Source organism: Rutidosis leptorrhynchoides, chromosome 3 (genome assembly GCF_046630445.1).
Source record: "Rutidosis leptorrhynchoides isolate AG116_Rl617_1_P2 chromosome 3, CSIRO_AGI_Rlap_v1, whole genome shotgun sequence".
In the NCBI taxonomy this organism is placed as follows: Eukaryota; Viridiplantae; Streptophyta; class Magnoliopsida; order Asterales; family Asteraceae; genus Rutidosis; species Rutidosis leptorrhynchoides.
In genome coordinates this window covers 252,587,799-252,615,675 of record NC_092335.1, presented here as the reverse complement: position 1 = coordinate 252,615,675, position 27,877 = coordinate 252,587,799, and positions in this window count along the sequence as shown.

Genomic DNA, 27,877 nt, shown 5'->3' with positions numbered 1-27,877 from the left:
GTTAGCTACACTTATAGCTAATGGATATGAACCAACAACAGAAGAAATTCAAATGCTAAAAGAAAAAGACAGATATCGATATAAATCATCGATAGAAGAACCTCCGAAATTAGAGTTAAAGCCACTTCCAAACCATTTGGAATACGCTTATTTACATGGTGAATCTGAATAACCTGTAATAATATCGTCTTCGCTTACTGAAAATGAGAAATCACAACTCATTTCTGTGTTGAAAGCTCATAAACCAGCCATTGCATGGAAGATTCATGATATTAAAGGAATAAGTCCTTCGTATTGCACACATAAAATCCTTATGGAAGAAGGTCATAAAACGTATGTGCAACGCCAACGAAGACTAAATCCTAATATGCAAGATGTAGTTAAGAAAGAAATTATTAAACTACTAGATGCAGGTTTGATATATCTAATCTCTGATAGTCCATGGGTAAGCCCAGTTCAATACGTGCCTAAGAAGGGTGGCATGACTGTCATTACAAATGAGAAAAATGAGCTTATTCCTACTAGGACTGTAACAGGATGGCGTGTGTGTATTGATTATAGAAAATTAAATGACGCCACCAGAAAAGATCACTTTCCTATACCTTTCATTGATCAAATGTTGGAAAGATTAGCCGGAAATAGTTACTATTGCTTTCTTGATGGATTTTCCGGATATTTTCAAATTCCAATAGCACCTGAGGACCAAGAGAAAACCACATTCACGTGCCCTTATGGTACTTTTGCTTACAAACGCATGCCATTTGGACTTTACAACGCCCCTGCAACCTTTCAAAGGTGTATGATGGCGATTTTTCATGACATGATAGAAGAATGCATGGAAGTTTTCATGGATGACTTTTCAGTCTTCGGTGATACATTTGAATCATGTCTAGCTAATCTTGAACGAATGCTTATTAGATGCGAACAATCAAATCTAGTACTTAATTGGGAGAAATACCATTTCATGGTTAAAGAAGGCATCGTTCTTGGACATAAAATTTCAAAAGAAGGAATTGAAGTGGATAGAGCTAAAGTAGATGTAATTGCTAAACTTCCACATCCCACCAATGTTAGAGGAGTTAGGAGTTTTCTAGGGCATGCCGGTTTTTACCGACGTTTCATAAAAGATTTTTCTAAAATTGCTACTCCTATGAATAAACTCCTAGAAAAGGATGCTCCATTCATCTTTTCAGATGAATGTATCAAATCTTTTAATATTCTTAAAGAGAAACTCACTAATGCGCCAATCATGATAACACCAAATTGGAATCTACCGTTTGAATTAATGTGCGATGCAAGTGATTTTGCAATGGGAGCCGTTTTAGGACAAAGGATTGAAAAACGATTTCAACCTATATATTATGCTAGTAAGACGTTACAAGGAGCACAAACAAATTACACAACTACTGGAAAAGAACTCCTTGCTATTGTCTTTGCTTTTGACAAATTTCGATCATATCTCGTTCTAGCTAAAACGGTGGTCTATACCGACCATTCTGCTCTTAGATACCTATTTTCGAAACAAGATGCTAAACCACGATTAATCCGTTGGATCTTACTCTTACAAGAGTTTGATATTGAAATCCGAGATAAAAGAGGAGCAGAAAATCTCGCCGCTGATCATCTTTCTCGACTTGAAAATCCCGAATTAGAAGTTCTAAATGAATCGGCCATACAAGACAACTTTCCTGATGAATATCTATTGAAGATAGATTATAGAGAAATTCCATGGTTTGCAGACTATGCAAACTACTTAGTTTGTGGATTCCTTGAAAAAGGATTGTCGTACCAAAAACGAAAGAAATTCTTCAGTGATATAAAACACTATTTCCGGGAAGATCCACATTTGTTTAAAAGTTGTCCCGATAGAATAATACGCCGATGTGTATTCGGAGATGAAGCTAGTAAAATTTTAAACCATTGTCACACAGGACCAACAGGAGGGCATTATGGGCCTCAACTAACAGCAAGAAAAGTTTATGATGCTGGATTCTATTGGCCTACAATTTACAAAGACGCACACCTTCTTTGCAAATCCTGTGATGCTTGTCAAAGGGCCGGAAAAATAAGTCAACGTGATGAAATGCCACAAAATGTCATCCAAGTATGTGAAGTATTTGACATTTGGGGTATTGACTTTATGGGTCCATTTCCAAAATCTCATAATAATCTATATATTCTCGTAGCCATTGATTATGTATCTAAATGGGCGGAAGCACAAGCTCTCCCAACTAACGATGCACGAGTTGTAGTCAACTTTTTAAAATGTCTTTTTGCAAGGTTTGGAACACCGAAAGCTTTAATAAGTGATCGGGGTACTCATTTCTGTAATAATCAACTTGAGAAAGTTCTCAAAAGATATGGAGTAACTCATAAAATCTCCACCGCATATCATCCACAAACAAGTGAACAAGTTGAAAATACTAACCGAGCTTTAAAACGTATTCTAGAGAAAACCGTAGGATCAAATCCGAAGGAATGGTCCATTAAATTGGATGATGCACTCTGGGCTTTTAGAACAGCCTACAAAACTCCAATTGGAACCACACCTTTTAGACTTGTTTATGGAAAAGCATGTCATCTTCCAGTAGAAATTGAACACAAAGCATTTTGGGCTTTGAAGACATGTAATATTGATTTACATGAAGCTGGACGTCTACGATTAAGTCAACTAAACGAATTAGAAGAATTAAGACATGAAGCATACGAAAATTCGTTAATCTATAAAGAAAGAACGAAGAAATGGCATGATAAAAGAATCAGAAGTTCAAAAGAATTTAAAGAAGGAGACAGAGTTCTTCTTTTCAATTCACGATTCAAGCTATTTCCTGGAAAATTGAAATCAAGATGGTCTGGACCATTCATAGTCAAAAGAGTTTTCCCATACGGAACGATAGAATTAATAAATTCAAATGGGATTGAATTTAAAGTTAATGGTCACAGAGTTAAAAATTACATACATGGTCCGATGGAAGTTGACAATGAAGTTAATCATAATTTCACCACCAAAGAAAACCTTCAAAATGAAAACATAAATATGTTATCAACAACATATGAAAAATCAAAATTAGAATATAAGGAGGATTCAAATTTGAGTAATGAAGAAGAATTCTTATACAAACCTCCCATTCCAAGAAACGAAGAAAAATGTGAACAAGAAATTCAAATAGAAGTGAAAGAACCAAGGAAAGAACACACAAAAAAGGTTTACAAACCAACTCGACTTACTAAAGCAGGAGACCCGGGTGAATTTATCATTTCTTTCTTACTTAATGATGGTGCTGTATATAATGGACTCGCAGATTTAGGAGCAAGTGCAAATATTATGCCTCTTTCCTTATACAAAAGATTAGGCATGGGTAAATTAAAACCAACCAAAATAGGTATTCAATCATTTGACCAAACCATTAAACACCCGGTTGGAATAGCAAATAATTTACTTGTTAACGTGGGAAGTTTGACCTTTGTTGTAAATTCATAGTGATTAATATGGAGGAAAACCTTGATATTCCTCTAATTCTAGGTCGCCCATTTTTTGCAACCACTGAGGCATTCATTGATGTAAGAGAAGGTAGAATGACACTTAGGGATGGTGATACATCGATCACCTTTGTGAACCGAAAGTTTAGATCTCCACAAACCAAAACTGTTAGATCAATAAAAACGCATAAGTGTGGGGAAGATGAAGAAACACTTAATGATGATCCAATCACAAAGAATGCCGTTGATGATACGAAATTAGATGAACCCATTTTTAACAGTTCTACGAAGAAACTTTATAAACGGATTCACGATGCTAAGATTAAAGGAAACTTTAAGTTATATAACCGATTAATATCCAATTTATCGTCAAAAGAAAAGGCAATGTTAGTTGAATTTGTGAAAGTTACGGAGGAAATCAACAAAATGATTGAAGTAAAAGTCAAAGATATACAAGTTGTTGATGATTCAATTGAAAATAATGTTAATCACAATTTCAACTATGTATAGGGGGTTTATGTATTTCTGTTAGAGTTAGATTGTCTGTTTTCGTGTAGTTCTCGAAAATGGAACCCGAATGGTCTTTCCCTAGCAGACCCTAAAGAACTAGTCTTCTCCCCCCATTCTGAAATTTTTTTTTTTTTTAGGTTTTTACGAAATGAAGACTGCCTGTGAACTAAACCATGGTCTAATGCTACACGCTTTGATCACTAAACGTAATAATGACACACTTCCGAGTGAAATAGTATCAGTAATCAGAGAAAGATTGGACGGAGTAAGAAAAGAATCCAGATGCGAAGATAATAAGTCACAATTTGGTAAAGGAAAATCAAAATCCGCAGCGAAAAGAAGAGCACGACACCTAGAAAGATGTCACAAATGCGGAAAATGGTCACATGGAGGTAAATGTTCAAATAATCAAACCTATTAAAATACCGAATTTGTTACTTTATGCAGAGACGGACCGTTCATATGTTTAGAAGAAAAAACACTGAATGCTCGAGGTTACGCCTATGTAGCCATGGAAAATCAATTAAACCGACTATCTTATGAATGGGATAGATCATATAACTAAGAATACTATCTCACAAGTAAGTCTGTACAGTTTTTATTTTTATTTTTATTTTTTAACCTTTTGATAATAAACGCTAATTTGTTCGCTACAAAGTATTAAATTGGTATTGAATAAAATTAGGTTTGGCGACCGAAATTATTGATATCATACAAAAATTTATTATATCACTGCGAAATTTAACGTTTATTCTTAAGGTATAAATATCTTTAATCAATCAACCCAAAATATTTCAAAAATTCGTCATGAGTTAAATTAGGTTATGGAACCGAAATTACTTTACCGAAAAGAGGGGCGCATATTTTTGATAATATTTGAATGATTAAAGTGGGATAAAAAGCCAAAAAGATTTTTAATTTTATTTTTACCATGTTTTTAAAATTAATATATAAATCTTAAATTAATATTGTAAACTTTGTAAAATCAATATATTTAAAATTGTAAATATTTGAAAAAATTAATATAAGTTTGGTGTGAATTTTTAATTTTTAAAATATGAATTTTTAATTTTATGCATTTCAAATTTTAAATTTAGTGTGAATTTTTTTTATATTAATTTTGAATTTTATGTATTTTTAATTTAAGTTGGTGTGAATTTAAAAACAAAAATTTACTTTATCTCATTAAGTTAAAAATATGATTTTTAAAATTCGTCGTAAGTTGAAGACTAGGTCATTTGAACCGAAATTGCTTTACCCGAGGGAGGGACGAGAACTTTTATTATCATTATTTTTAATCTTATTGAATTAAAGTATGCCAAAAACATTAAAAAAACCAAAAATCTTAGCTTTTAAAACAATTGCTACAAAAAGACAAATTTTAAAATTTTGTCGAAGGACGGACTAGGACATCGATCCGAAACGACCTCATCCTAAATAACAAGGGAAACAAAATTTTAAAATTAATTACTTAATTGTTTTAATTAGTTAAGATATAAAAAAAAAAAAATACAAACTCTGCAACTCGCGGAGTTTGAAGGGTAAAATACCGCGACTCGCGGAGTTCCTAAAATCCAGAAAAAAAATATAAGGGACGAACTGATCAGTCCCCAACCCAACACCCACGAAAATACTGCGATAAAACCCGCAAAAACCCGAAAAAACACCCCCAAATTCACAATTTTTGACCGTTAATCATCAAATCTTTTACTAAAATCATGTTGAGAAGAATGCTATCAAGGAATTACTCAAGAAAAACGGTAAATTTCTACACCTAAACACCATTTAATCCGAAAATTAGTGTTCTTAAGCAATTTTTTCCCCAATTTGATTTTGATGCTTTTTAGTGTAATTATGCTTAAATTGTTTATGTATTATGCTTGTATAACCTAGATTGATGCTATTTAACATGATTAGAAGCCTTAAACTTCAAATTTTGAGTAATTTAGGGTTTGTGTTCTTGAGCAATTTGGGGCTTTTTGATATAAACAGGTTATGGCCGATTTTTGTCATGAATTGTTGCTAAATTAAGTAGTGTAACATGTTTAGGTAGTTAAATGATCCAAACTTTGAGCCTAAACATGATTTTGAGAATTAAAGTGGACTTTTTCAAGTCTAAAATTCATGAACTTGATTTTTGAGAGATAATGTCATTTGAAACTTGTTTAATTGCTAGTAATGATTATTTTGACATGTTATTTGAGTTGAATGCTTATGAACTTGGCGAACATTTTCGTATATGCTTATTTGAAAAAGTGTAGATTTGATGAAAATATGAAAATGAGCTTAAGTTTGATATAAATTAAACATGTCATTGTAATTATTTTGATTGATGATTTTGCTGACACTAATGCATATTTGGATGCACAAAAATTGTGTTTGATATGTTTTGCAGACTGAAAGGGGTGAATCTTCATCCAAAGCTCGCAATGCTCCTGCTGAGAATGCGGAACAACAGGAGGTGGATAACTACTACAAACAAGATATACCTCATCCAGTCATGACATTTTCTGATATGCACTTGGAAGATTTGCAATACCACGATTCACCTACGATACGTACATCATTTAAAACTCTGTGTAAAATAAATATTGGGGTCTTACAACTCTCCCCCACATATAATCGATCACGTCCTCGTGATCCTTGTCACATAACCAAACGGACCACACTCCACGGTCCTCAAGCCTAAGTCCCAATCCGACTTTCCTAAGCAATCCTTCCCAACGAATCGCCTTTAAGCAACTAAATCGTCACACGCGATTTATCAAATCACAATACGAGCACTATAACCATGCAAATTCCCTCACATCGGGAAAGCTCAACCAAATCTTGTACCGAGATATAGATCTCTTAGCGTACACTTACCGAGTAAAATGCTAAAAACAACCAAGTCTGAACCTAAGGTCAACAACCCGAAACGATGAAGACCGAACTAAACGAACCCTTACGGATTACACCAATCACTAAACATCCCTTGTAGTGCGCCATACGACCAATACGCAACTACCGTAACATCATAATCCAACGGCTAGAACCGATAGCGCCCAAAACGACTATGGAAACGCAAAACCCAAGGTGTACGAAATTAACCATCATCACACCCGTAACAAACATGTGAGCGAAACACGGCTAACGCATCACTAAACATACAACATGGTCCTCACGACCCCACCATCAGTGTATCAAGCAACCGATAGATCAAACAACACGGTCCTTACGACCCCACCATTGGTGTATAAAACAACCAATAGATCAAACATCCCGGTCCTTACGACCCCACCATCGGTGTATAAAACAACCGACGGATCATTCAACACACGAAGGCTGGCCGAAAACACACGCGCCTTAGTGAATCCGAACTACACGTAACTCACTACCTTCGCTACAACAACAATCGGGAATGGCTGAACTACACGCGCCATAGTGAATCCGAACTACACGAGAGTCACTATCCCAGAGGAATGACCGAACTACACGAGTCATTTGTGAATCCGAACTACACGAGACTCACTTCCACAATAAGATGACCGAAACCACACGCGTCATCGTGAATCCGAAACCACACGCGATCCACAACCATGATGAAGTCAGCGGACCCGAAGATCATGCTTCACCAATCTCGACACCGGATGAAGTCAGCGGACCCGAAGATCATGCTTCACCGATATAACACCACGCTCATGATGAAGTCAGCGGACTCCGAAAGTCATGCTCCACCAATCACGTACTCCCATGATGAAGTCAGCGGACCCCAAAGGTCATGCTCCACCAATCAACCATACCATAATGAAGTCAGCGGACCCCGAAGGTCATGCTTCATTAATCACAATACCATGATGAAGTCAGCGGACTCCGAAAGTCATGCTTCATCAATCAACAATACCACGATGAAGTCAGCGGACCCGGAAGGTCATGCTTCATCTATCACATACGCACTTTCGGCCTCAATCACCGAGTCGTGCAACATCGCGCTCTGCTACAATACAGTGGACCCTAGCGGACCACTAACCATCCATAATCGAGCAAGAACCACCTACACCAAACATAGGTACCAAACAATAATTCTCCAAAAGAGAACCCGACACACACCTCCCTTAACCGAAGGATTTCACCTTGCTCGCCAAACACGTCCATTATCTCCCAACGAGATTCACCAACTTACCACCTCGGTGATAATTTACAAATCCAATATCATAAGTACAAGTTAACCGAAATTGCACTCTACTACAAATTGATCCAAACTAGGTCTCGACCAAATTTCCGGATCTACCAAAAACATCATCCGAAATATCACACTAAATCTTCCTCGTGCGGGGGTGTAACTCCCCCACTTGGAACCACGTCCCAATTTCACAACTCTTACAACCGCACAATGCTACCACAGGTAGACTTTACCAACAATTGGGCTCACACGACCCATTACCACATCTTGCTCCAACCTTGAGCACACGAAGGATTTTAACCAACCCTTAAACACTTTGAACGAAAAGTGTACCGCAACACAATCGGAGTCGAATACCACGCTAGTAGGTATAAAAGAGGCACCTAATGTCGCGTCATAAAGACTCCATTACCAACACACATCGAGATTTAAAATACTCGATCTCAAGGGTTCCAACCAACTGACGAACCTAATGATTCGTCACTTCAACATAAAAGCGAACACGCGCTTAACAACCAAACACCAAAACCATTTCCGTGGCTTGGTAGAAACGTTTCCCAAATACTAAGGAATGCTTGGTTGCACCAAGTCTTACGCCCTTCGCCCGTCAATCCAACATCAACATAGGGTACTTCCATTAGGAACGTCACCCATAGCATAACATGCACAACAAAGGCATACAACTCAAACTCAAACGGCATTTAATAGTTAATCAAAAGACATATTTATTAAAATGAAACGTACCTTAACGTCTCCTTGCCGCACCGGTCCCCGCTAACTTGGGACATTCCGACTTACGATGTCCTTCTTTTGGCAATTGAAGAACACCATACCATCATCCTTTGGTACCGAACATTCCCAATACTTGTGACCCCTCACGCCACAATTGTAACATCTAGCTGCACTAGAATCCGACATACCCGTTCGCGTACCACCCGTGCTCACACTCGGACCCTTAGTCCTCTTACTCGGAGCACCATAAGAAACAACCCTTCTCTCACTTGAAGGTTCACCCTTCTTCGATCGTGAATACGACTCGAAACCTCTAGCCAAGTTGAATAATTGCGAAAACGATTTCGCTTGACCCCGACTAATTTTACTCTTCAAGTCATCATTCAAGGTTCGATAGAAATCCCCCATCAACAAACGATCATTCCCTAAATACTCCGGACAAAAACGAGCCTTCGCCATAAAGGTCGTTTTGAGAGTATTCAAATCCATAGTACCCTGTTGCAAATTTCGCAACTCATTACGCATTTCCGATAAATTGGCTGAAGTTCGGAACTCCTCGAAGAATTCCTTCTTAAACTCGTCCCACGATAAAGCTATAATCATTTCGCCACCGACAAGATCAATCTTACCATCCAACCAATCCCTTGCCCTACCCCGCAACAAACTAGTAGCGAGTCTCGTCTTTCTCTCGGGAGGGCAATCAATAGTATGGAAACACCCTTCGACGTCCGAAATCCAAGTTGTGCTTACCAAAGGATCCGGCTTTCCGTCGTACATCGGGGGTTTAGTCCTCATGAAGCTCTTAAGACAACGCTCCATTTCGCTACTACCCCGAAATTCGGAATACTTCCTATCCATTCTTTCTTCCAACGCACCCATTTGCTCCGCAATGGCGGCCGCAACTCTAGTATTAAACTCCTCGTCATTCGTCTCAATCTCGTTTCGCGTCGCCATTCTAAAGAATGCAAAACGATTAGTCCATGAACGTATAAAACCATACGCACCACACTGCCCCATCTTGCTAAACACTCGTCGTACATCACTTGTTAGACACGATTTGCACCCGTAATAAGGTTTGCAAGTCCTTATTACGCACACACGTCGTCTCAACTCGTTAGTACAATGAACGCCTCACTCGATGATATAACCAACACAACCAAAATTCTACGCGGTACAAACACACGCGAGAATTATTACCACAACACAAATAATATATTAATAATATCCGCATTACCAATATAAACGTTAGTCAACCTATAAACAAGGCACTAACTAAACCCATTCCGACCCGTAATCCTACAAGTCCCGCAACAAAATAGCACACACAAAAGTCTAAGTCTAGGTACCTATCTCAAGTCACCTAAATCCCTTAGACCATGCTCTGATACCACTTGTAACAACCCAACCCGTTAACCACCCAAAAACGCGGAGTAAAAAAAAAATTTAAAACTGATCTGGAGGGTACGCGGCGCGCACCACTGCCTGTGCGCGGCGCGCACAAGGCCTGAGACAGTTCTGATCAAAATGTCCATTTTTCGCGAAAAGATCTTCGACTTCCCGACACTTTTATACCAAACGCTTTTCACAACAATTTATATTAGTTAAAACTAACGCGTTCCAATAATAAAATGAGTTTTACGAGACCGGGCCCACATCGGCCGTTTTACGACTTTCGTACAAAATACAAGTTTTCGACCACATGACTTTTAACACAAAATAAAGACCGAGCATGGCGATTGGGGATACGCTACCCAATCCTAATCAATCCAAAAGCAAGATCTTCTAAAGCAACTATGCAAGTCCTCTAATCCTCGCGCTTACCCGAGCCACCATCCGCATGCAATCTATAAAAAGAGTCAACAACGACAGGGTAAGCTAACGCTTAGTGAATGATAATATACTACATACATATATATGTATAAAATGAATACGCCACGCAAATATCAAATACCGCATACCGAACAACCAAGCATAAAGGCAAGCTAGTCTAGGCGTACCGTACAAACACTAAGCACGAGCTAAGATACAACAACAAAAATATAAGTTCACCAACGACGATGTGAACCACGCCAAATAGCTACACCCGGAGGGTTAGCTACAACACAACAATACATTAATATATAACAATATAAACGAACAAGGTTAACACCTTAACCCAATACCGAGAACCAAATACCACAATGAAGATTGGCCGAACTACACGAGCCTTAGTAATCTGAAACAACACGAGATTACTATCTTCACAACATCGAGGTTGGCCGAACTACACGAGCCTTAGTAATCCGAAACCACACGAGATTACTACCTCAATAAGATGACCGAACTACACGAGTCACCATGAATCCGAACTACACGAGATTCATTTTGATAAGATGACCGAACTACACGCGTCATCGTGAATCCGAACTACACGCGATTCACTTCTCCAACTCAAAACCCTTCGCCATTGGGGTTATATCATCCACATCACAACCACGTGTGATAGTGTACACACAAAACGTGTACCTCGCCAAAGGTGGTCAACCAAAACGCACAACCGTGCCAATTGGATCTAAACGCAAGTCCATCAAATCCACCTATATGTGAAGTGAGCTCTATAACCGAGAACCACTTCACCCGACCCGCACCCATCCTACACATACATATGCACATAGGATATTAACACTCACCTTGTCGCCTTGATGAATGCTTCCAAGTAAACCGCAACTCGCCAATGGAAAGTACCTATTCCATTATCACAAATTCAACAACACACTTAGATTGGATTTACAAACCAACCCAATTTGACACTTAGTGCAAATTCGACCCAAATGCACTTCCAAGTACAGACCGCGCCCAAAATTAACCAATAATCACTAACATAAGTGAGAATGGTCCTAACACGCCAATTAAACCCGAACACAAGTGTTAAACACTTACAAATCTCCAAATTGCCCATAAACCCTAATTTTGACCCATAAGGTCAAAATCTCACCATTTACAAGTTTTGACACCAAAACACCTTTAACTCGGTTTTATACTTCAACTTAATCCATTTTAAGTTTATAAACCTCATTAAATCGCCAATTGGGTCATAATCATCACTAAACCCTAATTTTGACCCAAAGTCAAAACTAGTCAACCAAATAACCCTAAATGGGTTTCAATACTTCCATAATCACTAACTTAAGTGATTAAACCCAATTTCAAGTCCTAATCATGGCCAATTAGTTCACCAACCCAAAATCCACCAACAATAACAACAAACCCGATTACTAGCATCACTAAACTCACTCCAAGAGTTTAAATGCGTTTCTCATCAATTTAAGTTCAAACCCTAACTTGATTATCAAAATCAAACAATGAAATTCGGAGTTAGAACTTACCACAACCACCAAAACGTAGCTAGGAACGAGGTGAACAACTTTAAAACCCGAGACTTTGATCAATTCAAGCTCCTTCTTCTCCAAAACCCCAAATCTCTCTCTAGAAATCTCCCTCTCTCTCTAGATAGTTTAGTGTGTGTTTGTGGATGTGAAAATGATCCAAAATTGGATCCAAACCAACTGATAAACTCTCAAATCCGGCCTCAAGTGAAAAGACCAAAAAGCCCCTCATTAAACTCTAATTTGAAAAAGTCAGATTTCTGTCACAGACCAGGTGCTCGGCGCGCTCACCTCAAGGTGCGCGACGCGCACAACCCTCTGAACAGGTTCTGAGCTTCTATTCCATACTACACTTCACCTACGATACGTACATCATTTAAAACTCTGTGTAAAATAAATATTGGGGTCTTACACGTATATATATATATATATATATATATATATATATATATATATATATATATATATATATATATATATACATATTTATTTACACACAATTTTTCGTGAATCGTTGGGATCAGTCAAAGGTTAAATGAATCCATGAAATTAGTTCACAAGTTTTGAGACTCATCATTACAGACTTTGCTTATCATGTCGAATTCATATAAAGATTAAGTTTAAATTTGGTCAGAAATTTTCGGGTCATCACAGTACCTACCCTTTAAAGAAATTTCGTCCCGAAATTTGAGTGAGGTGGTCATGGCTAACAATAAAAATGTTTTCATGACGAATATGAGTTGATAAATAAAGTTTTATCAATATTTTGTAATATAGATCAAACATTTCGGTTACTTGAAGCGTACAAGTGATGTTGTCACAAAAGGCTGAGATAGAGCTTTAACTTTTGACGTAATCATGGTGGATTTCCAGAATTCAAGGAATTTAAAAGAAAATCTTGGAAATCTATAAGATCTGATTCTTCGGGATTTATGGGAATTAAGATCTCTATAATTAAATACGGTGATCTGCCTTGACTACTCTGTCTGATATTTTCACTATAAATTAAGCTCTTCCGTTCCATTATTCTCACCATTCCTATACTTTCTTTCTTAGTTCATGCATCCAAAAGATTGTGAAAATGCTTAATCCAGTTCTAATCCTTGATATTTTTCTAATTATCATTTCTGTCATCCTTCTTTTCAATCTTCCATCAGAAGAATCTGTTTACTTCTACAATTATCTTGGGGTGATACTATTCTTAATTATACCATGTCTTTATGTTGCTATTCGTATTAATATCTACGTTTTTAACTTCCGTGTTGTTATTGGGCTTTATATTTTCTCTTATATTTTGGAGCTCTTTGCCTTTTTATTCTCTTCTCGACCTCTAGTGAAGCAAGTAACGGTCTAGAATTCGTAAGTATGGAGTTTCGAATGAACTTAATGTTCTAAACAAGAAGGAACGTATTAGCATGATTTGATTTGTCAAATTACCAGAATCACTGAGAATAGAACTATCAAGAATAAGTTTTCTTGATATGTTCAGAGGTTAAGCAGAATGAAAGAGTTATGTAACATGACACATGATGACGTTATGATCTGTGAATCATCACATTTCATTAGAAACTCAGCATGACTTACTGTAATATAATCATGTTGATCAAGTGTCATTATATTATACTAACTCATGCATCAGTTCCCAACATTACTTCAATAACATTCATATTTTAAGCTCGAAAGTTTACAGAATATAGACACTAACAGTTTCTATATGATGTAACACTGATATCACGAAGAGATTAATAATTTCAGATAAGAATAGTTATAAAAATATCTTCAGAAATATGAAGGATATTTATAATGAAAGATACGATGATATCTAGGAATTTCTAATACTGAAGGATGGTGAAGAAAATTTGTCCGCAAGAGTTTGGAGTCAGAAGCAAGGTATTCGCTAAAGATTTCATCAGAAACGGAATCATCAGGATTCTTAATGTACAAGTTTAGTCCTTGTGATTTGTGCAGAGACTCATTCGTAGTTTGCTCAATCAGTCTTTCAGTTTCAAACTTTTTCTGAGCTTTGCCAACATACAATTCTTTATCATCAACTTTTGGCTGTTGAGGTCGTTTACAATTTTTGTTGCTTCATTCAACTTTTAAAAAAATTTAGAGTATTAATTCGCAAACTGGGTGCTTTTCAGAATTTCAGAATGGAAGATCATAGTTCTAAGAGATAAATGTTATATGGATACATATAACTATTGATGTGGAAACGTTGTGAGATTCACAATACAGATTTGCTGATTCCCGGTAATTGGTATGGCAATTCTTGTTACAAGATGCGGATGAGTACATGATGAGACTTCAATAGATAAATATAGTGATTTGTCGGAGAGATTTAAGCCAAGGAGCAACAAGGTTGCTGGTACATCTATTGGTAATATGGTGGAATATAAAAGGTTCTCCGGTAACAATAAAAAAGCACGCATATATATCAAGATTATAATAAGGTTGTTTCAAACGAAAAGTCGAAGTTAATTTGTTGGAGCTGTGACAAAATTATCTATCTCGAACAGGAGTTGCAAGATTATTTTCTGTAATAATAATGCCAAAGAAGCTAGCACAGATACGTGTTAAATTTTTACTCAGGTTTCGAGTATTTTAAGGTGCATGACTATATGCATCAATCTTTTCTTCCGTAGATGAAATGCGATTGGTTCATCCTCTCGATTGAGATGGTTTCAAGAATTATGAAAGGTTTGAACGCAGATTGTAATCGTCAAGATACAAATGAGGTTTAAGATGAAATCAAGTGGCAAACTTGAAGAATTGTTTAGTTTCATATGTTATAATCAATATTTTAATTCATTTTAATTGTCCAATGTCGGCAGTCCACAGTTGATAGTTCACAATTAACAGTTCAATAATTCATATATAGCTTAATATATAATATTCGAATTAATTAATAGGTATCGTGACCCGTGTACATGTCTCAGACTCGATCACAACTCAAACTATATATATTATTGTAGAATCAACCTCAACCCTGTATAGTTAACTCCATCATTACTGCATATAGAGTGTCTATGGTTATTCCAAATAATATATATAGATGCGTCGATATGATATGTCAAAACCTTGTATACGTGTCCCGATATTTAAAGTGCGTAAAAAAAATAACAGAAATTAAATAATGATAAATAAAGTTGCGAGAATATAAATTGCGATAAATAAACTGCGATAAATAAATTGCGATAAAATAAAATGTAATACGAAATTAACAGTTAGCTAGGAACGGTTAGCTAGGATCTTGTTAGCGTGGTTTCTTAACAAAATTTCATATTGTTAATTAGTCTGTTTCTAATCAATTTTTATTGTGTCCATTATTTCTTCATTATGCCACTTGTTGGATTCTGATAGGCCAAAATCCAAATATGAAATTGAATAAAACTGGTTATTCTGCGGTGAACGGATATGTATATCGGTGGTTGTAAATAGGATAGTAAATGACTGTTGAATCAGATTCGAAGAATGTACAATGTAACTTATTAATGTGAAATCTAAATATTTCTCGGGTATTACCTACCCGTTAAAATATTTTCACCATTAACAGTTTGTACAAAAGAACTTTTAATTACAACCTTTATGAAAACATATATACATATATATTTTCTTCATATGTAATCATGGATTTAATGAGTCAATATGATATTAGACTCATTTGATTTACCGTTAGAACAAGAATATATAATCTCTAAAACATTAGAGATTACATAATCGCCATGAAGAACGAAGATAATTGATGTAGAATGATATAACGGTGATTATACTCGAGGTACAGAATGAGATGTTGAGGTATGCATTGTTGATGGTACTGGTGCTATTACTGATGGTACTGTTGGTGCCGATGATGTTGCTGAAGCTGGTAAATTTTGCACCATATTCTCCGAATTTATTACTCGAGCGCGAAGCTCGTTGACTTCTTCCATTACTCCAGGATGATTGTCGGTCGGAACGAGCAGATGAATAAGATTTAGAATTGTGGATAATATATAATAGTTACGAGATATCCTGGAAATGATGGTGAAAATGATGTTTCGGACTCATTCGCCGGTAATTGTTTCAGGTTCTTCGCCTAGAGGAAATTTGGTTGGTAGAAAGGAATTGCCTTCTTCTCGTTTTCGTTGAATTAGTCGACTACGGACTCATCAGATGATTTGGGGATGGACGATTGGTTGATTCATTCTAGTGACACTGCTTTCGGAGCTTAGGTGAAACTCAATATCGGAATAGCTGTCGGAATCCGAGGAATTCGAACTGATTGAGGGATTCATCTTGTACTATCAGATGAAGGATTTTCGATAAGAAATAGATTATAGGATGTAGATTAGTACCCTGTAATACATAATTTACATATGCATATATAATACCAAAATCCCATAAGTTACGGAGGAATCTACAGAACATGTTAGGTAAAGTTTACAGTAACAGATATGCTAAGATATGAATTAGCAGATACGCTAAGATATGAATTTGTCTATACACTGTCTATGCAATGGAGGCAGTAAGATGTGTCTAGACTTTAAGGATGATAAGCAAGTAATTTTCGACTCGAAATGATAAGCAAAACTTTTGACATGCAGACACGGTCGAAGTCCAGACTCACTAATGCATCTAAACAACTATCAGTTAGACACACTAATGCAAGACCTGGTTCGCTAAGACCACCGCTCTGATACCAACTGAAAGGACCCGTCCTAATCCATCCGGATGAATACATTACATTTAGTTACATCGCGAGGTACTTGACCTCTATATGATACATTTTACAAACATTGCATTCGTTTTTAAAAGATAAACTTTCATTACATCAAAAGTTGACGGCATGCATACCATTTCCTAATCTATCAAACTATAAATGACTTGATAATAATCTTGATGAACTCAATAATTCGAATGCAACGTCTTTTGAAATATGTCATGAATGACTCCAAGTAATATCTCTAAAATGAGCAAATGCACAGCGAAAGATTTCTCTCATACCTGAGGATAAACATGCTTTCAAGTGTCAACCAAAAGGTTGGTGAGTTCATAGGTTTATCATAAAACAATAAAATTCATCATTTTGATAGACTACAAGATTTAAATCTTGCATGGTACAAATGGGCCCAAATCCTATACCCACCTGTAATGTACATGCGATATCTTTTAAATACAGTACACCTTTCTCGTGTACGAAACCATTTTAACAAATCTTTGTAACCGTACACATATCCCGTGTACAAAATATCATACACATAACCTGTGTATAAAATCATTCTCTCGATATATAACATTCACTTCAATTGGTGGCAATTATCATGTCCACATAATTCAATGGTGGTAATTATCATGTCCACATAATTCAGTGGTGGCAATTATCCTGTCCACATAATTCAATGGTGGCAATTATCATGTCCACATAATTCAATAATAATCCGCAGAACTTCTGTTTGCATAATAATTCATTCGAGGAATGTTTTGCTTGTGTCTATCTCGTCAAACATTTATAAAAGCATTTCATGTATTCGCAGTTCAAAATGTATTTCAAAAGCATTTAAATAAAGCAGTTGTAAAAGTAGTGCATGTATTCTCAGTCCCAAAAATTTAAAGAGTAAAAGGGAGTAAATAAAACTCACGCATATAAATATTGTAAAACAGTTAATAAAGCATTTGCATGTATTCTCAGCCCAAAAATATATATAAAAAGGGAATAATGAAACTCACCTAATGTATTTTGTAGTAAAAATACATATGGCTATATTGAATAATGCAGGGTTGGCCTCGAATTCACGAACCTATATCATTCATATATATATTAATACATATACTTGTAATCGAACAATTTCATGTATTATATATATATATATATATATATATATATATATATATATATATATATATATATATATATATATATATATATATATATATATATATATAATTTGTGTATATATTCAAAAAGATTAATATTTATATGATTATATTAATATATATAACTTATTATTTTAAAAATACCTAATTTGTTATATATAAATATTTATAGATATATTGTTAATATGATTATTACATATTTATATGTAATATTACTTTTAAGTATAGTTTTTTTTATATATATAATATTTATGTGGTAAAATAACGTTTATAATAGTAATAAAAATCGTATTTGATTATGATGATAACCATACTGATAATAATAATAATTATAGTAATGATATTAGTAATGATAATACTTATAACAAAAACTAAATCATAAGTTTTCTACTAATGATAATAATTTATATAATAATAATGATGATATTGTTACTACTAACAATAATAATAATATTATTAATTGTATTAATGATAAAAATAATTATATTTTTAGTTCTTAGTAATAACATAATAACAATAATAATTAATAAAAATAATAATAATAATAATAATAATAATAATAATAATAATAATAATAATAATAATGATAATAATAATAAAAATGATAATAAATAATGATAATAATCATAATACTATACTAATTATAATAATATTTATATTTTTAGTAATAATATTATTAGTAATAATAATATAACAAGTTTCATATTTATATGTTATATTAATAACTAATTCTGATGAAGATAATAATAATATTAACATAACAATTATTTTAACTCTTAACTAAATTTAATATATTAATATCACATATTATTAATTATGTAGTATTTAATAATAACATATAATGAGTATTTAATATTTATACATTATATATATATATATATATATATATTCTTTTTTATAACAACTTAATTATCGTATATATATACATATATATACATATTTATTTACACACAATTTTTCGTGAATCGTTGGGATCAGTCAAAGGTTAAATGAATCCATGAAATTAGTTCACAAGTTTTGAGACTCATCATTACAGACTTTGCTTATCATGTCGAATTCATATAAAGATTAAGTTTAAATTTGGTGAGAAATTTTCGGGTCGTCACAGATGCCTCTTGAACTAATCGTTGTTCCAAAGAGTACTTTTCGATATAGGCCACTAGAAAACTCCTCATATGATGTAGGTTCTTCTTCAAGTCTCTACCCCCCTAACCCCAAATAAACATTCTTCCTTTGAAGTCCGAGTCCTATACCGTACATGTATAGAAGTCGTAATGTGAAGCCCGAGTCCTATACTGAGTGTATGGGAAGTCATAGTCGAATCTTGTAAGGAAAATTGTTGTTATAAAAATGGGTCGTAATCGACATTTATGTTAAAAGGTACTCTAACTTACTTTTTTATGTTTATACTTAATCATAGCTTGTTAATTTTTTTTAGCAACACTAGATATCTTTAATAATATTTTGTGACACCATTTACGTAAAAGTCTGGCCCCACCCCCACCGGAAATACATATACAACTACATAAATATAAATATATACATAGATATGTATCATCATAAATGCATTTACCGTAACAAATACATTTTGTTTGCAACAATAGTAATTAGTTACCTATTATTATATATTATAATACAACATTTATATCTAACAAATAAATATACAAATTACACATTTAAAATATTTTTATAATATATGTTTTATAGTAAATTCAACAAATTGTGTTCTATTATCGACAAAAATTACATATTTTCAATTATGTCATGTTATATTTATTTTTTTATATTACTTTTTTGTTTTCATCTCATATTCGAAAAATATTATAACATTTTTTTGAAGATCCCGTGCATATCCATTAACCCGCTTAATATAGTGGATATTGATGGATGGATTAAAATTAAACGGATATGAAAACGGCTGAACAAAAACTAAATGGATATGGATTTGAACACAGCGTCACTCGATCCATATTCAATTCATTGTCATCTCTAATCCTCATAGCGTACTATTAAATTCTGGGCATAATGTAATTCAGGCCCGTTGTTTGTTCTATTGGGCCGTAGTATAAAGTTTATAATTGGCCCAACCTTTGTTTATTTGGTGCAGGGAAATTTCCGAAAATAAAAGACGAAATTATTTAACGATTTCATTTTCTAATTAGCCATTGTTATAAAATGAAGGCAGTTGTAATATCACTTCTTTGAGAGGTGAATTAATGAGATATCTTATGCTGTCTTTTATATTGAACCAATAAAGAACAAGCATGCGGCAAACAAATCTAACCGAACACAAACAATAGAAATGTAAGTAAAGTCTACTCAATATACATAACAAGCCAAGATTAAGAACCAAAACACAAACAAAACTGATCAATTCATAATTAATGAGTTACTTAATTAAGGATTGAGTACAATGAGATTAAGATGGAGGATGTGATGTTTGATGATTATTTTGGGCTCTGATGATCGTCTTTCACTTTAACAATCAAATGATCAACCACCCCGACCCGGTCTTGATTGTTAATTAGCATAATTCACCTTGACACGATGAAAAAGTTCCTTGGGCAAGATCACAAGAGAAAATTACAAAGGTCCAGGCAAATGGCAGAGAATCAACAACCTACAAATGAGAGGCCAAGCTCCCTATTTATAGTATTCAAAATATTCGGGGTCTGCGGATTGCTTAACTATCCGCGAAAACTTAGCGAAGTGACCCGCAATCTTTTATCAGCGCGGAAATTGGTCCTCTATCTTTACTTTCAGCGAATGATCCAAGCCTTTGTGATAGCCCGCCCTAATCCACCTGGACGAACGCATCAACATTTGGTCCCAATACGAGGTACTGATCTAAATATGCCATGAGTGACTTCAAGTAATATCTTTAAAATGAGCAAATGCACATCGGAAGATTTCTTTAACACCTGAGAATAAACATGCTTAAAAGTGTCAACCAAAAGGCTGGTGAGTTCATAGGTTTATCATAAACAATCATTTCCAATAATATAATAGACCACAAGATTTCTATTTTCATTTTTCATAAACATCATCTCATATCAGGCATTTCGCACAAACTGCATAGAGATAAAAATCATTCATATGATGAACACCTGGTAATCGACATTAACAAAACGCGTCTAGAATATCCCTATCATTCTTGGACTCTCATCGGACATGATAAAATCGAAGTACTAAAGCATCCGTAGCCCAAATGGGGTTTGTTAGGCCCAATAGATCTATCTTTAGGATTCGCGTCAATTAGGGTTTCTGTTCCCTAATTCTTAGATTACCAGACTAAAAAGAGTGATATTCGATTCGATAATCCAACCATAGAATGTAGTTTCGATTACTTGTGTCTATTTCGTAAAACATTTATAAAAACAGCGCATGTATTCTCAGTCCCAAAAATATATATTGCAAAAGCATTTAAAAAGGGAGCAAATGAAACTCACGATACGATATTTTGTAGTAAAAATATGCATACGACGGAACTGAACAAAGCAGGGTTGGCCTCAGATTCACGAACCTATATCAATTATAAATATTAAAACATATAATCGTAATTGAACAAATTTAGATATTATTATTAATTGTTATTTCAGTAACTTGTATGTTTCATTAATAACTATATTAACTATATTTATTTTATATACATAAGATAAATAATTAGTATTTATTATATAAATATCAATGTTGTTATGTGATATTTATCAATCATATTCTTATATAGCTATTTATTTGGTAAAATAATATCACTAATAATATATAACAGTTTGTACAGAAGAATTTTTAATTACAATCTTTATTAAAATATACTTACATATATATTTTCTTGAGATGTAATCATGGATTTAATGAGTTAATATGATATTAATCTCATTTAATTTATCGTTAGAACTAGAATACATAATCTTTAAAACATTAGAGATTACATAATCGTCATGTCAAACGAAGATGAATGATGTAGAAGGATATGTAGAACGAAGATAATCGTCATGTTATTGGTGGTACTGGTGCTGTTGATGCCGGTGATGCCTGCAAGTTGTGCATCATACTCTCTAAAGCCACCACTCGAGCGCGAAGCTAGTTGACTTCTTCTATTACACCGGGATGATTGGCGGTTGGAACGAGTGGATGAATAAGGTTTAGAATCGTAGATATTATATAGTCGTTGCGAGATATCCCGGCAATGAGGGTGAAAATGGTGTTTCGAATAGATTCGTCGGTAAGTGCTTCAGGTTCTTCGCTAATAGGGCAATATGGTGGGTGGAAAGGATTACCTTCTTCTCGTCTCCAATGATTATGTCGACTATGAACCCATCCAGAATTGATGATGGCTGATTGGTTGATCCATTCTGGTTACACTGCCTTTGGAGCTCAGGTGAATATCCATGTCGGAATAGCTATGGCAATCTGAGGAATTTGAACTAGTTGCGAGTTCCATTTTGTACGGTTAGATAAAGGGTTTTCGATATGAAATGATTTTCGGATATCAGATAATATTCTAATTACATAGAATACCTGTATATAGTACAAAAGATCCCGTAGATTAATGAGGAATTTACGGAATATGTCAGGCAATGTTTACAGTAACAGATACACTAAGATATGAATTAGCAGATACGCTAAGATATGAATTTTTGTCTATACAATATTCATGCAATCAATGCAGTAAGATGTGTCTAGACTAAGAATGATAAGCAGGTAATTTTCTAAGGATGATAAGCAGATGATTTCCGACTAGAAATGATAAGCAAAACTTTTGACATGCAGACACGGTCGAAGTCCAGACTCACTAATGCATCCTAACAACTATCAGTTAGACACACTAATGCAAGACCTGGTTCGCTAAGACCACCGCTCTAATACCAAATGTGATGTCTCGTTCATATCGATTATAAACGTTTCATATTAATTGATTTCGTTGCGAGGTTTTGACCTCTATATGAGACATTTTTCAAAGACTGCATTCGATTTTTAAAACAAACCGTAACCTTTACTTTATCGATAAAGGTTTAAAAGACATAGCATAGATTACCAAAATGGTAATCTAAAATACAACATTTACATACGACCATTACATAATATATGTTAGAATACATGTATAATACATTATAAGTTAGTTAAGTTATGGTTAGTATAGATTTGTTATAAAATTTTCGTAGCTACAACTAGTAATTTAAACCAATTTTGTTTTACCCATCATTTCTTCGTTTCAAATCCGTTTTGAGTGAATCAAGTTGCTATGTGTAGTGACCCGAACTTTTCCATGTTTATATATATTAAATGAAATTGATATTTACATGATTAAGTGTTTCCAACATGTTAAGCAATCAAACTTATTAAGACTTGATTATTTGAAATGAGTTTCATGTAGACAATTGACCACCCAAGTTGACCGGCGATTCACTAACGTTAAAACTTGTAAAAATGACATGACGATATATATATGGATATACATATAGTTAACATGAGATTATTATAAGTAAGTATCTCCATAAGTATATTAACAATGAGTTATATACATAGAAATGAGACTACTAAGTTAAGAAACTCGAAACGATATATATAACGATTATCGTTATTACAACGTCTTACTAAATACATATGTATCATATTAAGATATTGTTACACTATATTTAACATGATAAAATGATAATTATATATATCATTAAGTATGTTAACAATGAACTACATATGTAAAACAAGACTACTAACTTAAGAATTTTGAAACGAGGCATATATGTAACGATTATCGTTGTAACGACATTTTAATGTATATATATCATATTAAGATATATTCATACATCATAATATCATGATAATGTAATAATTTAACATCTCATTAGATATAATAAACAATGAGTTAACAACATTAAATGAGATCGTTAACTTAAAGGTTTCAAAACAACACTTACATGTAACGACTAACGATGACTTAACGACTCAGTTAAAATGTATATACATGTAGTGTATTTAGATGTATTAGTACACTTTTTAAAGACTTCAAGACACATATCAAACTACTTCTACTTCTACTTAACAAAAATGCTTACAATTGCATTCTCATTCATTTTCATCAACAATTCTACTCGTATGCAACCATATTCGAACTCATACAATACCCAGCTCCTAAACGTATATACTATTGGTATATACACATAATAATTCAGCTCTTAGCAGCCCTAGATAGTCAACAAACATGTGGAATCAACAATTAGACAACTAGCATGACTTATGAGCAAGGAAACAAAAACAAGAACTCCTTTTAACCCCACTCACCTTCACCACTCACCACCTACTCCATTTCACTTCCAATTTTCTTCCCAATTCTCTCTCAAAACACACACACTCTTCCATGAGCATCTAAGTTACTATTTTTCTAGAAAAAATTATCAAATACAAGCTTTGGTTATTACCTATAATCATCATAAAAACAATTACTCAAGAACACATCAAGAACACTTCCAAGTTTACAAGTTTACTTCCAAGTTTCCTAATCCATTTCAAGCAATCATCTAAGATCAAGAAACCTTTGTTATTTATAGTAGGTTATCTTTCTAAATCAAGGTAATATTCATATTCAAGCTTTAATTCAATTTCTATAACTATAACTATCTTAATTCGAGTAATAATCTTAGTTGAACTTGTTTTTGTGTCATGATTCTATTTCAAGAACTTCCAAGCCATCAAAGATCCTTTGAAGCTCAAGTTATTTTTTGTCATTTCTAGTAGGTTTATCCACAAAACCTGAGGTAGTAATTATGTTCATAACATCATTCGATTCATATATATAAAACTACCTTATTCGAAGGTTTAAACTTGTAATCACTAGAACATAGTTTAGTTAATTCTAAACTTGTTCGCAGACAAAAGTTAATCATTCTAAATTGACTTTCAAAATCAACTAAACACATGTTCTATATCTATATGATATGCTAACTTAATGATTTAAAACCTGAAAACACAAAAAACACCGTAAAACCGGATATATGCCATCGTAGTAACACCGCGGGATGTTTTGAGTTAGTTAATTAAAAACTATGATAAACTTTGATTTAAAAGTTGTTCTTCTGGGAAAATGATTTTTCTTATGAACATGAAACTATATCCAAAAATCATGGTTAAACTCAAAGTGAAAGTATGTTTTCCAAAACGATCATCTAGACGTCGTTCTTTCAACTGAAATGACTACCTTTACAAAAATAACTTGTAACTTATATTTCTGACCATAAACTTATACTTTTTATATTTAGATTCATAAACTTACGTTCAATATGAAACCATAGCAACTTGAATCACTCAAAATGGATTTAAAACGAAGAAGTTATGGGTAAAACAAGATTGGATATTTTTACTTGTTGTAACTACGTGAAAATTGGTAACAAATCTATATTAATCATATCCTAGCTAACTCATATTGTATTATACATGTATTCTAATATATTATGTAATCTTGGGATACCATAGACACGTATGCAAATGTTTTGACATATCATATCGACCCATGTATATATATTATATGGAACAACCATAGACACTCTATATGCAGTAATGTTGGAGTTAGCTATACAGAGTTGAGGTTGATTTCAAAAATATATATACTTTGAGTTGTGATCTAGCCTGAGACGTGTATACACTGGGTCGTGGATTTATTCAAGATAATATATATCGATTTATTTCTGTACATCTAACTGTGGACAACTAGTTGTAGGTTACTAACGAGGACAGCTGACTTAATAAACTTAAAACATTAAAACGTATTAAAAATGTTGTAATTATATTTTGAACATACTTTGATATATATGTACATATTTGTTATAGGTTCGTGAATCGACCAGTGGCCAAGTCTTACTTCCCGACGAAGTAAAAATCTGTGAATGTGAGTTATAGTCCCACTTTTAAAATCTAATATTTTTGGGATGAGAATACATGCAGCTTTCTAAATGTTTTACAAAATAGACACAAGTAAGCAAAACTACATTCTATGGTTGGATTATTAAACCGAATATTGCCCCTTCAATTCTGGTAGCCTAAGAATTAGGGAAATGACCCCTAATTGACGCGAATCCTAAAGATAAATCTATGGGCCTAACAAACCCCATTCTGGAGTTTGGAATGCTTTAATACTTCGATTTATATGGTGATTGCGATTGCCAATTTATGACATACTTGTGAGTATGCGGGGAATATTCTATATGCATTATGTTAATGTCGGTTACCAGGTGTTCATCATAGAATGATTTTTATATACTTGCGAGTGTAGGATTATTGAATAAATGAAATCTTGTGGTCTATTATATTAATTTGATAATATATAGGTTAAACCTATAACTCACCAACATTTTTGTTGTCGTTTAAAGCATGTTTATTCTCAGGTGATTATTAAGAGCTTCCGCTGTTGCATGCTAATATATGGACAAGACTTGGTGTCAGCATGCTTGTATAATATTGTTTAAAACTGCATTCGAGATTTACTTTGTTGTAACATATTAATATTGTAAACCAATATGTATTGGTAGTGTGTAAGTGTGATATTTGTAGATTATCATTTCTGATAATCTAGGTGGTGTCCTTTTAACCTTGTCGATAAAATAAAGGTTATGGTTTGTTTTAAAAACGAATGCATTCTTTTAAAAACGTCTCATATAGAGGTCAAAACCTCGCAATGAATTCAATTAATATGGAACGTTTATAATCAATATGAACGGAACATTTCAGTTGGTATCAGAGCGTTGGTCTTAGAGAACCAGAAAATTTACATTAGTGTGTCTTATCGAGTTTGTTAGAATGCATTAGTGAGTCTGGACTTCGACCGTGTTTTCTTTAAAAATGATTGCTTAATATTTTTTTGTGTGTGTTGGAAACTACAAATTGTAACATGTAAATATTATGTGATAAATTAATCTCTTAACATGTTTGATATTGTTTGATAGATGTCTATCTCTAGTACAAATCCCATTGACTCACTTAATAACAATGAAGAGTCGAATATATATTGGGAAGATTCACAAATTTCCGAAGAGGAACCGAAAGAGGAGGAACCGGAAGAAGAGGAACCGGAAGAGGAGGAACCAGAAGAGGAGGAACCGGAAGAAGAAGAGGTTCTAGAGGAAGAAATATTGATACCTACAGTAAATCGATTAAATAAAAGAAAATCCTCAACCAACGGACCAAAGTTAAAAATGGTCAATGGTGTTTCCGCCAAGGAAGCAAAATATTGGGAAGATTACCAATTTTCTGATGAATCGGATCCTGATGAGGATTTCGATGATGTTATAGAAATTACCTTGACCCAATTTAATAAAGCAAAAGAAAATAATAGGGGAAAATGTATAAAAATAGAGAAACCTGATTCCAACCCTGATGAACTTTATATGTACCGGCAATATCCGTATTTCCTAAAATGTAACAATAACCCGGGAACCTCTAAACCACCAGGTTTTTCTAAACCATTGTGGAAAACAACGGCTCGTATTAGAGTAACACCATATATCCCTAGAAAATTAGGAAAGCGAACCAAGTTCAAAGAAGAAGAAACCAGTGATTCAGATTAGAGGGTTGTAATTATGTTGTGTATTATATGTATTGTAGTGTGCTTGTACTTTTATGTTCTATGTTAAAATTGTTTGTATTGTTTGTTAATTATCTTTTACGAATCTAATCCTTGTCTATTTTACAGTATCAAAACAAAATGGACGTTAAGGGTAGACAGCCGAATATTTTAGAAGACCTACCAGAGGATATGATTGAGCAAATCTTGTCTAGAGTCGGT